Raw genomic sequence first — 12,799 nt, forward strand, 5'->3', positions numbered from 1 at the left:
CTCGCCGCGCAGAGGACTCCGCTTATACCCTGATAATCTTTGCTGTTAATTAAAATTTTAAATAAATCAATCAATAAATACAGCGCTCTGCTTTTGTTAATCCCTTTCCCCATAACAGCTCATACTTCATATAGACGACTGATAATAATAATAATAATAATAATAATAATAATAATAATAATAATAATAATAATAATAATAATTAAGACGACTCCAGACGCTTTCTAAAATCTTCAAGCTGATAAATGTTAGTAATTACAAGACTCCCTTCTGTGTTTCAGAAACTCTCTGCAATTCAGATGTAAATAAATAAATGTACGAGTCGCGATTGAATCATTGTTATTATTTAAACTAGCGCCACATCACCAGTCCATCACACACGCACACGCACACGCACACGCACACGCACACGCACTTTCCGTTCTTACTCTGCCGACAAACGCCACAGACTCTCTACCACCAGTGCGCGAGCGTGTCTACTTATATAAACGTTACAAAACTTGCTTTTGCAGAACATACTTACCAGGATACCGCGCCAGCACACGCACACCATGCAATTTCCTGTTCGATATTACTCTAGTACTGCAGCCAGCCCTCTCACAGAACATCTATGGCTCCACTCAGAGGCGATATTAGAAAGCCAAAAAAGGGAGGCGGCGTGAGTGGCATTATTTACTAGCATTCGTTATATGCCTCCTCATCTCTGTTATTGAAGTAATCTACAATGATACGTTCTAAACGCTACAGCCTACCAGGCATCGTGCGACACAGAGACTGCAGCAAAATACATGCATGTGGCTACCCTGTTGCTCCTCTGATGTGTGTGTGTGTGTGTGTGTGTGTGTGTGTATCTTACTACATTACAAAGGACAGGAGTAAATACAAAGATGAACAATAACAATAGTGAGACGTCTATTCTCTGAGCGATGGTGTGTTATTGAAGGTGTGTATACTGTTTTTGTGTTGCTGTGCTTTCAAGGTGTGTATACTGTCTTTGTGTTGCTGTGTTATTTGAGGTGTGTATAGAGTATTTGTGTTGCTGTGTTATTGAAGGTGTGTATACAGTGTTTGTGTTGCTGTGTTATTTGAGGTGTGTGTACAGTGTGTGTGTTGCTGTGTTATTTGAGGTGTGTGTACAGTGTTTGTGTTGCTGTGTTATTTGAGGTGTGTGTACAGTGTGTGTGTTGCTGTGTTATTGAAGGTGTGTGTACAGTGTGTGTGTTGTTGTGTTATTGAAGGTGTGTGTACAGTGTGTGTGTTGCTGTGTTATTTGAGGTGTGTGTACAGTGTGTGTGTTGCTGTGTTATTTGAGGTGTGTGTACAGTGTGTGTGTTGCTGTGTTATTGTGTACAGTGTTTGTGTGTGTGTTGCTGTGTTATTTGAGGTGTGTGTACAGTGTGTGTGTTGCTGTGTTATTTGAGGTGTGTGTACAGTGTGTGTGTTGCTGTGTTATTTGAGGTGTGTGTACAGTGTGTGTGTTGCTGTGTTATTTGAGGTGTGTGTACAGTGTGTGTGTTGCTGTGTTATTTGAGGTGTGTGTACAGTGTTTGTGTTGCTGTGTTATTTGAGGTGTGTGTACAGTGTGTGTGTTGCTGTGTTATTTGAGGGTGTGTACAGTGTGTGTGTTGCTGTGTTATTTGAGGTGTGTGTACAGTGTGTGTGTTGCTGTGTTATTTGAGGTGTGTGTACAGTGTTTGTGTTGCTGTGTTATTTGAGGTGTGTGTACAGTGTTTGTGTTGCTGTGTTATTTGAGGTGTGTGTACAGTGTGTGTGTTGCTGTGTTATTTGAGGTGTGTGTACAGTGTGTGTGTTGCTGTGTTATTTGAGGTGTGTGTACAGTGTGTGTGTTGCTGTGTTATTTGAGGTGTGTGTACAGTGTGTGTGTTGCTGTGTTATTTGAGGTGTGTGTACAGTGTGTGTGTTGCTGTGTTATTTGAGGTGTGTGTACAGTGTGTGTGTTGCTGTGTTATTTGAGGTGTGTGTACAGTGTGTGTGTTGCTGTGTTATTTGAGGTGTGTGTACAGTGTGTGTGTTGCTGTGTTATTTGAGGTGTGTGTACAGTGTGTGTGTTGCTGTGTTATTGAAGGTGTGTGTACAGTGTGTGTGTTGCTGTGTTATTTGAGGTGTGTGTACAGTGTGTGTGTTGCTGTGTTATTTGAGGTGTGTGTACAGTGTGTGTGTTGCTGTGTTATTGAAGGTGTGTGTACAGTGTGTGTGTTGCTGTGTTATTTGAGGTGTGTGTACAGTGTGTGTGTTGCTGTGTTGAGGTGTGTGTACAGTGTGTGTGTTGCTGTGTTATTTGAGGTGTGTGTACAGTGTGTGTGTTGCTGTGTTATTGAAGGTGTGTGTACAGTGTGTGTGTTGAAGGTGTGTGTACAGTGTGTGTGTTGCTGTGAAGGTGTGTGTACAGTGTGTGTGTTGCTGTGTTATTTGAGGTGTGTGTACAGTGTGTGTGTTGCTGTGTTATTTGAGGTGTGTGTACAGTGTGTGTGTTGCTGTGTTGAGGTGTGTGAGGTGTGTGTACAGTGTGTGTGTTGCTGTGTTATTTGAGGTGTGTGTACAGTGTGTGTGTTGCTGTGTTATTTGAGGTGTGTGTACAGTGTGTGTGTTGCTGTGTTATTTGAGGTGTGTGTACAGTGTGTGTGTTGCTGTGTTATTGAAGGTGTGTGTACAGTGTGTGTGTTGCTGTGTTATTTGAGGTGTGTGTACAGTGTGTGTGTTGCTGTGTTATTGAAGGTGTGTGTGTGTGTGTGTTGCTGTGTTATTTGAGGTGTGTGTACAGTGTGTGTGTTGCTGTGTTATTTGAGGTGTGTGTACAGTGTGTGTGTGTTGCTGTGTTATTTGAGGTGTGTGTACAGTGTGTGTGTTGCTGTGTTATTTGAGGTGTGTGTACAGTGTGTGTGTTGCTGTGTTATTGAAGGTGTGTGTACAGTGTGTGTGTTGCTGTGTTATTGAAGGTGTGTGTACAGTGTGTGTGTTGCTGTGTTATTGAAGGTGTGTGTACAGTGTGTGTGTTGCTGTGTTAGGTGTGTGTACAGTGTTGTGTGTACAGGTGTGTGTGTGTGTGTTGCTGTGTTATTGAAGGTGTGTGTACAGTGTGTGTGTTGCTGTGTTATTTGAGGTGTGTGTACAGTGTGTGTGTTGCTGTGTTGTTTGAGGTGTGTGTACAGTGTGTGTGTTGCTGTGTTATTTGAGGTGTGTGTACAGTGTGTGTGTTGCTGTGTTATTTGAGGTGTGTGTACAGTGTGTGTGTTGCTGTGTTATTGAAGGTGTGTGTACAGTGTGTGTGTTGCTGTGTTATTTAGGTGTGTGTAAGTGTGTGTGTACAGTGTGTGTGTTGCTGTGTTATTTGAGGTGTGTGTACAGTGTGTGTGTTGCTGTGTTATTTGAGGTGTGTGTACAGTGTGTGTGTTGCTGTGTTATTTGAGGTGTGTGTACAGTGTGTGTGTTGCTGTGTTATTTGAGGTGTGTGTACAGTGTGTGTGTTGCTGTGTTATTGAAGGTGTGTGTACAGTGTGTGTGTTGCTGTGTTATTGAAGGTGTGTGTACAGTGTGTGTGTTGCTGTGTTATTGAAGGTGTGTGTACAGTGTGTGTGTTGCTGTGTTATTTGAGGTGTGTGTACAGTGTGTGTGTTGCTGTGTTATTGAAGGTGTGTGTACAGTGTGTGTGTTGCTGTGTTATTTGAGGTGTGTGTACAGTGTGTGTGTTGCTGTGTTATTTGAGGTGTGTGTACAGTGTGTGTGTTGCTGTGTTTTGAGGTGTGTGTACAGTGTGTGTGTTGCTGTGTTATTTGAGGTGTGTGTACAGTGTGTGTGTTGCTGTGTTATTGAAGGTGTGTGTACAGTGTGTGTGTTGCTGTGTTATTTGAGGTGTGTGTACAGTGTGTGTGTTGCTGTGTTATTTGAGGTGTGTGTACAGTGTGTGTGTTGCTGTGTTATTTGAGGTGTGTGTACAGTGTGTGTGTTGCTGTGTTATTGAAGGTGTGTGTACAGTGTGTGTGTACAGTGTGTGTGTTGCTGTGTTATTTGAGGTGTGTGTACAGTGTGTGTGTTGCTGTGTTATTTGAGGTGTGTGTACAGTGTGTGTGTGTGTGTTATTTGAGCTGTGTGTACAGTGTGTGTGTTGCTGTGTGAAGGTGTGTGTACAGTGTGTGTGTTGCTGTGTTATTTGAGGTGTGTGTACAGTGTGTGTGTTGCTGTGTTATTTGAGGTGTGTGTACAGTGTGTGTGTTGCTGTGTTATTTGAGGTGTGTGTACAGTGTGTGTGTTGCTGTGTTATTTGAGGTGTGTGTACAGTGTGTGTGTTGCTGTGTTATTGAAGGTGTGTGTACAGTGTGTGTGTTGCTGTGTTATTTGAGGTGTGTGTACAGTGTGTGTGTTGCTGTGTTATTTGAGGTGTGTGTACAGTGTGTGTGTTGCTGTGTTATTTGAGGTGTGTGTACAGTGTGTGTGTTGCTGTGTTATTTGAGGTGTGTGTACAGTGTGTGTGTTGCTGTGTTATTTGAGGTGTGTGTACAGTGTTTGTGTTGCTGTGTTATTTGAGGTGTGTGTACAGTGTGTGTGTTGCTGTGTTATTTGAAGGTGTGTGTACAGTGTGTGTGTTGCTGTGTTATTTGAGGTGTGTGTACAGTGTGTGTGTTGCTGTGTTATTTGAGGTGTGTGTACAGTGTGTGTGTTGCTGTGTTATTTGAGGTGTGTGTACAGTGTGTGTGTTGCTGTGTTATTTGAGGTGTGTGTACAGTGTGTGTGTTGCTGTGTTATTTGAGGTGTGTGTACAGTGTGTGTGTGTTGCTGTGTTATTTGAGGTGTGTGTACAGTGTGTGTGTTGCTGTGTTATTTGAGGTGTGTGTACAGTGTGTGTGTTGCTGTGTTATTTGAGGTGTGTGTACAGTGTGTGTGTTGCTGTGTTATTTGAGGTGTGTGTACAGTGTGTGTGTTGCTGTGTTATTTGAGGTGTGTGTACAGTGTGTGTGTTGCTGTGTTATTTGAGGTGTGTGTACAGTGTGTGTGTTGCTGTGTTATTTGAGGTGTGTGTACAGTGTGTGTGTTGCTGTGTTATTTGAGGTGTGTGTACAGTGTGTGTGTTGCTGTGTTATTTGAGGTGTGTGTACAGTGTGTGTGTTGCTGTGTTATTTGAGGTGTGTGTACAGTGTGTGTGTTGCTGTGTTATTTGAGGTGTGTGTACAGTGTGTGTGTTGCTGTGTTATTTGAGGTGTGTGTACAGTGTGTGTGTTGCTGTGTTATGTTGAAGGTGTGTGTACAGTGTGTGTGTTGCTGTGTTATTTGAGGTGTGTGTACAGTGTGTGTGTTGCTGTGTTATTTGAGGTGTGTGTACAGTGTGTGTGTTGCTGTGTTATTTGAGGTGTGTGTACAGTGTGTGTGTTGCTGTGTTATTGAAGGTGTGTGTACAGTGTGTGTGTTGCTGTGTTATTGAAGGTGTGTGTACAGTGTGTGTGTTGCTGTGTTATTTGAGGTGTGTGTACAGTGTGTGTGTTGCTGTGTTATTTGAGGTGTGTGTACAGTGTGTGTGTTGCTGTGTTATTTGAGGTGTGTGTACAGTGTGTGTGTTGCTGTGTTATTTGAGGTGTGTGTACAGTGTGTGTGTTGCTGTGTTATTTGAGGTGTGTGTACAGTGTGTGTGTTGCTGTGTTATTTGAGGTGTGTGTACAGTGTGTGTGTTGCTGTGTTATTTGAGGTGTGTGTACAGTGTGTGTGTTGCTGTGTTATTTGAGGTGTGTGTACAGTGTGTGTGTTGCTGTGTTATTTGAGGTGTGTGTACAGTGTGTGTGTTGCTGTGTTGTTGAAGGTGTGTGTACAGTGTGTGTGTTGCTGTGTTATTTGAGGTGTGTGTACAGTGTGTGTGTTGCTGTGTTATTTGAGGTGTGTGTACAGTGTGTGTGTTGCTGTGTTATTTGAGGTGTGTGTACAGTGTGTGTGTTGCTGTGTTATTTGAGGTGTGTGTACAGTGTGTGTGTTGCTGTGTTATTTGAGGTGTGTGTACAGTGTGTGTGTTGCTGTGTTATTTGAGGTGTGTGTACAGTGTGTGTGTTGCTGTGTTATTTGAGGTGTGTGTACAGTGTGTGTGTTGCTGTGTTATTTGAGGTGTGTGTACAGTGTGTGTGTTGCTGTGTTATTTGAGGTGTGTGTACAGTGTGTGTGTTGCTGTGTTATTTGAGGTGTGTGTACAGTGTGTGTGTTGCTGTGTTATTTGAGGTGTGTGTACAGTGTGTGTGTTGCTGTGTTATTTGAGGTGTGTGTACAGTGTGTGTGTTGCTGTGTTATTTGAGGTGTGTGTACAGTGTGTGTGTTGCTGTGTTATTTGAGGTGTGTGTACAGTGTGTGTGTTGCTGTGTTATTTGAGGTGTGTGTACAGTGTGTGTGTTGCTGTGTTATTTGAGGTGTGTGTACAGTGTGTGTGTTGCTGTGTTATTTGAGGTGTGTGTACAGTGTGTGTGTTGCTGTGTTATTTGAGGTGTGTGTACAGTGTGTGTGTTGCTGTGTTATTTGAGGTGTGTGTACAGTGTGTGTGTTGCTGTGTTATTTGAGGTGTGTGTACAGTGTGTGTGTTGCTGTGTTATTTGAGGTGTGTGTACAGTGTGTGTGTTGCTGTGTTATTTGAGGTGTGTGTACAGTGTGTGTGTTGCTGTGTTATTTGAGGTGTGTGTACAGTGTGTGTGTTGCTGTGTTATTTGAAGGTGTGTGTACAGTGTGTGTGTTGCTGTGTTATTTGAGGTGTGTGTACAGTGTGTGTGTTGCTGTGTTATTTGAGGTGTGTGTACAGTGTGTGTGTTGCTGTGTTATTTGAGGTGTGTGTACAGTGTGTGTGTTGCTGTGTGTGTGTTGCTGTGTTATTTGAGGTGTGTGTACAGTGTGTGTGTTGCTGTGTTATTTGAGGTGTGTGTACAGTGTGTGTGTTGCTGTGTTATTTGAGGTGTGTGTACAGTGTGTGTGTTGCTGTGTTATTTGAGGTGTGTGTACAGTGTGTGTGTTGCTGTGTTATTTGAGGTGTGTGTACAGTGTGTGTGTTGCTGTGTTATTTGAGGTGTGTGTACAGTGTGTGTGTTGCTGTGTTATTTGAGGTGTGTGTACAGTGTGTGTGTTGCTGTGTTATTTGAGGTGTGTGTACAGTGTGTGTGTTGCTGTGTTATTGCAGGTGTGTGTACAGTGTGTGTGTACAGTGTGTGTGTTGCTGTGTTGTTGAAGGTGTGTGTACAGTGTGTGTGTACAGTGTGTGTGTTGCTGTGTTATTTGAGGTGTGTGTACAGTGTGTGTGTTGCTGTGTTGTACAGGTGTTGTACAGCTGTGTGTGTGTGTACAGTGTGTGTGTTGCTGTGTTATTTGAGGTGTGTGTACAGTGTGTGTGTTGCTGTGTTATTTGAGGTGTGTGTACAGTGTGTGTGTTGCTGTGTTATTTGAGGTGTGTGTACAGTGTGTGTGTTGCTGTGTTGTTTGAGGTGTGTGTACAGTGTGTGTGTTGCTGTGTTATTTGAGGTGTGTGTACAGTGTGTGTGTTGCTGTGTTATTTGAGGTGTGTGTACAGTGTGTGTGTTGCTGTGTTGTTTGAGGTGTGTGTACAGTGTGTGTGTTGCTGTGTTATTGAAGGTGTGTGTACAGTGTGTGTGTTGCTGTGTTATTTGAGGTGTGTGTACAGTGTGTGTGTTGCTGTGTTATTTGAGGTGTGTGTACAGTGTGTGTGTTGCTGTGTTATTTGAGGTGTGTGTACAGTGTGTGTGTTGCTGTGTTATTTGAGGTGTGTGTACAGTGTGTGTGTTGCTGTGTTATTTGAGGTGTGTGTACAGTGTGTGTGTTGCTGTGTTATTTGAGGTGTGTGTACAGTGTGTGTGTGTTGCTGTGTTGTTGAAGGTGTGTGTACAGTGTGTGTGTACAGTGTGTGTGTTGCTGTGTTGTTTGAGGTGTGTGTACAGTGTGTGTGTTGCTGTGTTGTTTGAGGTGTGTGTACAGTGTGTGTGTTGCTGTGTTATTTGAGGTGTGTGTACAGTGTGTGTGTTGCTGTGTTATTTGAGGTGTGTGTACAGTGTGTGTGTTGCTGTGTTATTTGAGGTGTGTGTACAGTGTGTGTGTTGCTGTGTTGTTGAAGGTGTGTGTACAGTGTGTGTGTTGCTGTGTTGTTGAAGGTGTGTGTACAGTGTACAGTGTGTGTGTTGCTGTGTTGTTGAAGGTGTGTGTACAGTGTGTGTGTTGCTGTGTTGTTGAAGGTGTGTGTACAGTGTGTGTGTTGCTGTGTTGTTGAAGGTGTGTGTACAGTGTGTGTGTACAGTGTGTGTGTTGCTGTGTTGTTGAAGGTGTGTGTACAGTGTGTGTGTGTTGCTGTGTTGTTGAAGGTGTGTGTACAGTGTGTGTGTACAGTGTGTGTGTTGCTGTGTTGTTCAAGGTGCAGTCCCGCGTTTGCACATGCTGGGATGTTCTAATCATTTGTAGGCGTCTCTGTTAAATTGATTATCTGTGAATCAAGCCGCGCGCTCAAGGGGAATACCGCGAGGAAGAAATAACATTGGCATTTCTTTCTGTCAGATCAATTGAAAGATAATCGTTACAAATGTTATTTTAAAAAGAAAAAAAAAACGCAAAGCAAACGCTGTGATAGAAACCTGTCTCCTGGCAACAGTAAACCCGTGCTGCATATTAACTGACCCAGCGGCTTTACCTACGCGTTTCTCTTTGATAATACCATTCAGCTCGCTTTATTAACAGCAACATGCTTTCTCGAAAATGAGACTATCTATCTAATGTGTGTGTGTGTGTGTGTGTGTGTGTGTGTGTGTGTGTGATGGTGCATTGGGTTACTGCAGTTAAAAGCATGACATATGAAAACATTGGGGAGAAATTGTATATGGCAAGGCTCCACTCCTCACTGTGATTTAGTGCTGGAACTGCACTTGAGCTAGACATCGATCCACTATCACTATCAGCTGGAAGCATCTCTCCACATTGCCTGATCCTTAAAGCCTACAGCATTTCCAAAAACAGTGTCAGATTGCCACCTCCACTAGGCAGCGTGAAATCCTAAACATCCATTAGTTCAAACCTGGTAGGAGCTATCGATACACCACATTCCCGCCACCCTAGGGTTCACTAGCAGTCTTTCCTCAGCAAATCTCTACTACCGCATAATACAATATAGGGAATAGGCTCACCCTCCAGTCCACCACTCAAATCCCTCAATTAAAAAAGCAAAGCTTACCGATTGCCGGTTTGGAGACAATACAGCCCATAATCGACTGGATATTTAGAAGTACAAATGATCCCTGGTTTCAGACAGGAAACACAACATCTCATGGGCTTGTGATCTCTCGCTCTCCAAAAGATCCCTTCTAATTGTGCAGTGAAGACCGACGTGTAAAACAGATAATGCGGCTGGACAGCTTTCAAAAAGTCCGGTCTGTTTGTTTTTGTTTAGTCTTTGCTTTACTGCTTTATTTCACTCTGTTTTTGTCTGTCTTTCTCCTCCTCAAACCCTTTGTGCTTTGCTGGAGTGGCAAGTTACGTTCACCACGCTTCGCGTCTACGTCACCCTCGGCAAAGACAGTGCAGTGTTTTCAGCACCATGGGCGCTGGACAGCAGCGGCTTCACAAGCGGGTTCAGCGGCATGGGCGGCGCGCTGTGGTCTCTGGACTGCACAGCCGCTTCGGTCGCTGCCAGTCTGCGTTGTGCGTCGTTGTGATAGCTGGTGTCTGCAGGGGGCAGCGCATTGGTGTCTATGTCTAAAGTCATGAGCAGCGGCTTATTAATCAGACTCTGGGTTTTCACTACAAGCGAGATCTTATTTCATTGGCTACAGTCACCATCCTTCTAGCCAATAGCCGAATGAGAAAAGCCCAGTGTTCAATACAAGACTCCGCGTTACTCATCATTAAAATCAAATGACACAAATACCGGCTGTGGAAATTACAGCTCCGTTACAGCTGCGTTTCTTTTTAATTAGCATTATATTAGAGTAGATTTTATAAAATGAGACAATTCATTCTGGCTACTCCAAACAAGCTAGCTTCTTATGCATTATTATTATTATTATTATTATTATTATTATTGTTTGATTATAGTTGTCAATTTCAATGACAAATACTATTATATATTTGTTATATACACAAAGTTCTTATTACTAGTATTGTTAGCAGTAGTGTTAACAGTAGCAGTAGTGTTAGCAATAGCAGCAGCCATAGCGGTAGTAGTAGCGGTAGTGGTAGCAGTAGGAGCAGCGGTAGTAGTAGTGTTAGTAATGTTAGCAGTAGCAGTACTGTTAGCAGTAATAGTAGTGTTCACAGTAGTAGTAGCAGTAGTAGTGTTAGCAGTGGTACGAGCAGTAGCAGTATTGTTAGCAGTAGTGTTAGTGGTAGCAGTATTGTTAGCAGTATTAGTAGCAGTAGTGTAGCAGTATTGTTAGCAGTAGTGTTAGTAGTAGTAGTGTTAGTATTGTTAGCAGTATTGTTAGCAGTAGTGTTAGCAGTAGAGCAGGTAGCAGTATTGTTAGCAGTAGTGTTTAGCAGTAGCAGTATTGTTAGCAGTAGTGTTAGCAGTATTGTTAGCAGTATTGTTAGCAGTAGTGTTAGCAGTATTGTTAGCAGTATTGTTAGCAGTAGTGTTAGCTGTATCAGTGTTAGCAGTAGCAGTATTGTTAGCAGTAGTGTTAGCAGTAGCAGCAGTAGTGTTAGCAGTAGCAGTATTGTTAGCAGTAATATTAGCAGTAGAGTTCGTAGTAGAGGTAGTAGTATTGTTAGCAGTAGTGTTAGCAGTTAGCAGTAGCAGTAGTAGCAAGTATTAGCAGTAGCAGTTTGTAGTAGAGGTAGTAGTATTGTTAGCAGTAGTGTTAGTAGTAGCAGTATTGTTAGCAGTAGTGTTAGTAGTAGCAGTAGTGTTAGCAGTATTGTTAGCAGTATTGTTAGCAGTAGCATTGTTAGCAGTAGTGTTAGTATTGTTAGCAGTATTGTTAGCAGTAGTGTTAGCAGTATTGTTAGCAGTAGCAGTAGTGTTTAGCAGTAGTTAGCAGTAGTGTTAGTTAGCAGTAAGATTGTTAGCAGTATTGTTAGTGTTAGTAGTAGCAGTATTGTTAGCAGTAGCAGTAGTGTTAGTTTGGTTGTTAGTAGCAGTAGCTTGTTAGCAGGGTGTAGCTTCAACAACATTACTGGGTAGTTGATTAGCAGTAGTGTCTCCTATTTTCTGTTTGAATGCCCCTTTTTCTAAACTCCAGTAGTTTCTTTTTTCAGTGAAAAAGTCCCTTGTCGACACTGTAGCAGTAGGTGTTAGTAGTCTTCTTTGTTCAAGACTAGCAGTAGTGTTAGCTGTCTGCATATGACATGCCTTTTAAGCCCGGAATAATTCTGGTCGCTCTTCTTTGCACTCTTTCTAGAGCAGCAATATCTTTTTTATAGTACTGAACACAATATTCAAGATGAGGTCTTACTAATGCATTGTACAGTTTTAACATTACTTCCCTTGATTTAAATTCAACACTTTTCACAATGTATCCGAGCATCTTGTTAGCCTTTTTTATAGCTTATTGTCTAGATGAAGACATTTCTGAGTCAACAAAAACTCCTAGGTCTTTTTCATAGATTCCTTCTCCAATTTCAGTATCTCCCATATGATATTTATAATGTACATTTTTATTTCCTGCGTGCAGTACCTTACACTTTTCTCTATTAAATGTCATTTGCCATGTGTCTGCCCAGTTCTGAATCTTGTCTAGATCATTTTGAATGCTTTGCTGCTAGTGTTTTAGCTCCTACTTTTGTGTCTGCAAATTTAACAAGTTTGTTAGAATCTAAATCATTAGTAGTTAGCAGTATTGTTAGCAGTAGTGTTACCACAGTAGCAGTAGTTTTCTACATGTTAACCACTCCCTAGTGTTAGCTGTATCAGTGCTAGCATTAGCAGTATTGTTAGCAGTAGTGTTAGCAGTAGCAGTAGTAGTAGTATTAGTAGCAGTGTTAACAGTACCATTAGTATTATTTTCTAAAGGTAAAAACACATTTAAACAATGGTAGGGTTTTTTTGTTGTGTTTTTTTTTTCTGGCAGTGCTCGGAAAACCCTGCACTTACAAATTCACGTTCACATCTGCCTGGTTTTGGTTATTACCATGTGCGAGCCATCCAGTCAAATGGCTCTTATTCATTAAACCAGAGATGACCCATTTTCATCAATTCACAAATAGGTCACTTTCCCACCGTTTTAAATAATTTTTAAGTCATGCAGATTTCGACACGAATGATTTTGGTAGAATACGCCTGATCACATCGTGTGTGTGTGTGTGTGTGTGTGTGTATTTAATCAATTCGCTTCAAGACGCATTCATTAAGCTGCAATTATAATTATGAGAAGTTTATGAACCATGCACGTTTTCTATACAATCTATGGTCACTGCCGACACTGCATGCTCCTCTTCAGTTAACTGCAATGAGCACTAGAGCTCGACATTGCCATCTAGCTACAGGAACTAGCACAGAAGACACCTTTGTGAACAACACCACCCCAACAGTGTTTGAGAAAAAGCACACAGGACAGTCACATGGGTTCAATACAGGGATAATTGTGCATTATCGTTATTAAAAACAATAGTGGATTGTGTGCCACACACATTGACTAATTGAGTCTTAGCACGTATTTGTTTTAAATAATGGACACGAAGGTTACATACATAATGAGTTGGCTCAATTTCATTCCCAGCGCTTTATGATTTGATGAAGCACCCCCCCATCACATTCTCTCTCTCTCTCTCTTTCTTACACACACTTATGTGGTTTGTATAAACGTTTCGATTGAAATGGGACAGGATAAGAGGA

The 12,799-nt window shown here is 42.0% G+C and overlaps 1 protein-coding gene across 2 annotated transcripts in view; it reads right to left on the minus strand.

Moving 5' to 3' along the window:
- LOC121326849 (protein FAM131A-like) overlaps positions 1-9,710 on the minus strand; it is a 30,596-nt gene extending 20,886 nt beyond the window's left edge. The window contains exon 1 of one of the 2 annotated variants that reach the window (XM_041270429.1): positions 9,293-9,710. The gene's annotated coding sequence lies outside the window, so the exon portion shown is untranslated. The other variant, XM_041270428.1, reaches the window with a different exon arrangement.
- Between the last annotated feature and the right edge of the window lie 3,089 nt (positions 9,711-12,799).

The sequence above is a fragment of the Polyodon spathula genome, chromosome 14, assembly GCF_017654505.1.
Source record: "Polyodon spathula isolate WHYD16114869_AA chromosome 14, ASM1765450v1, whole genome shotgun sequence".
NCBI classification, from domain to species: Eukaryota; Metazoa; Chordata; class Actinopteri; order Acipenseriformes; family Polyodontidae; genus Polyodon; species Polyodon spathula.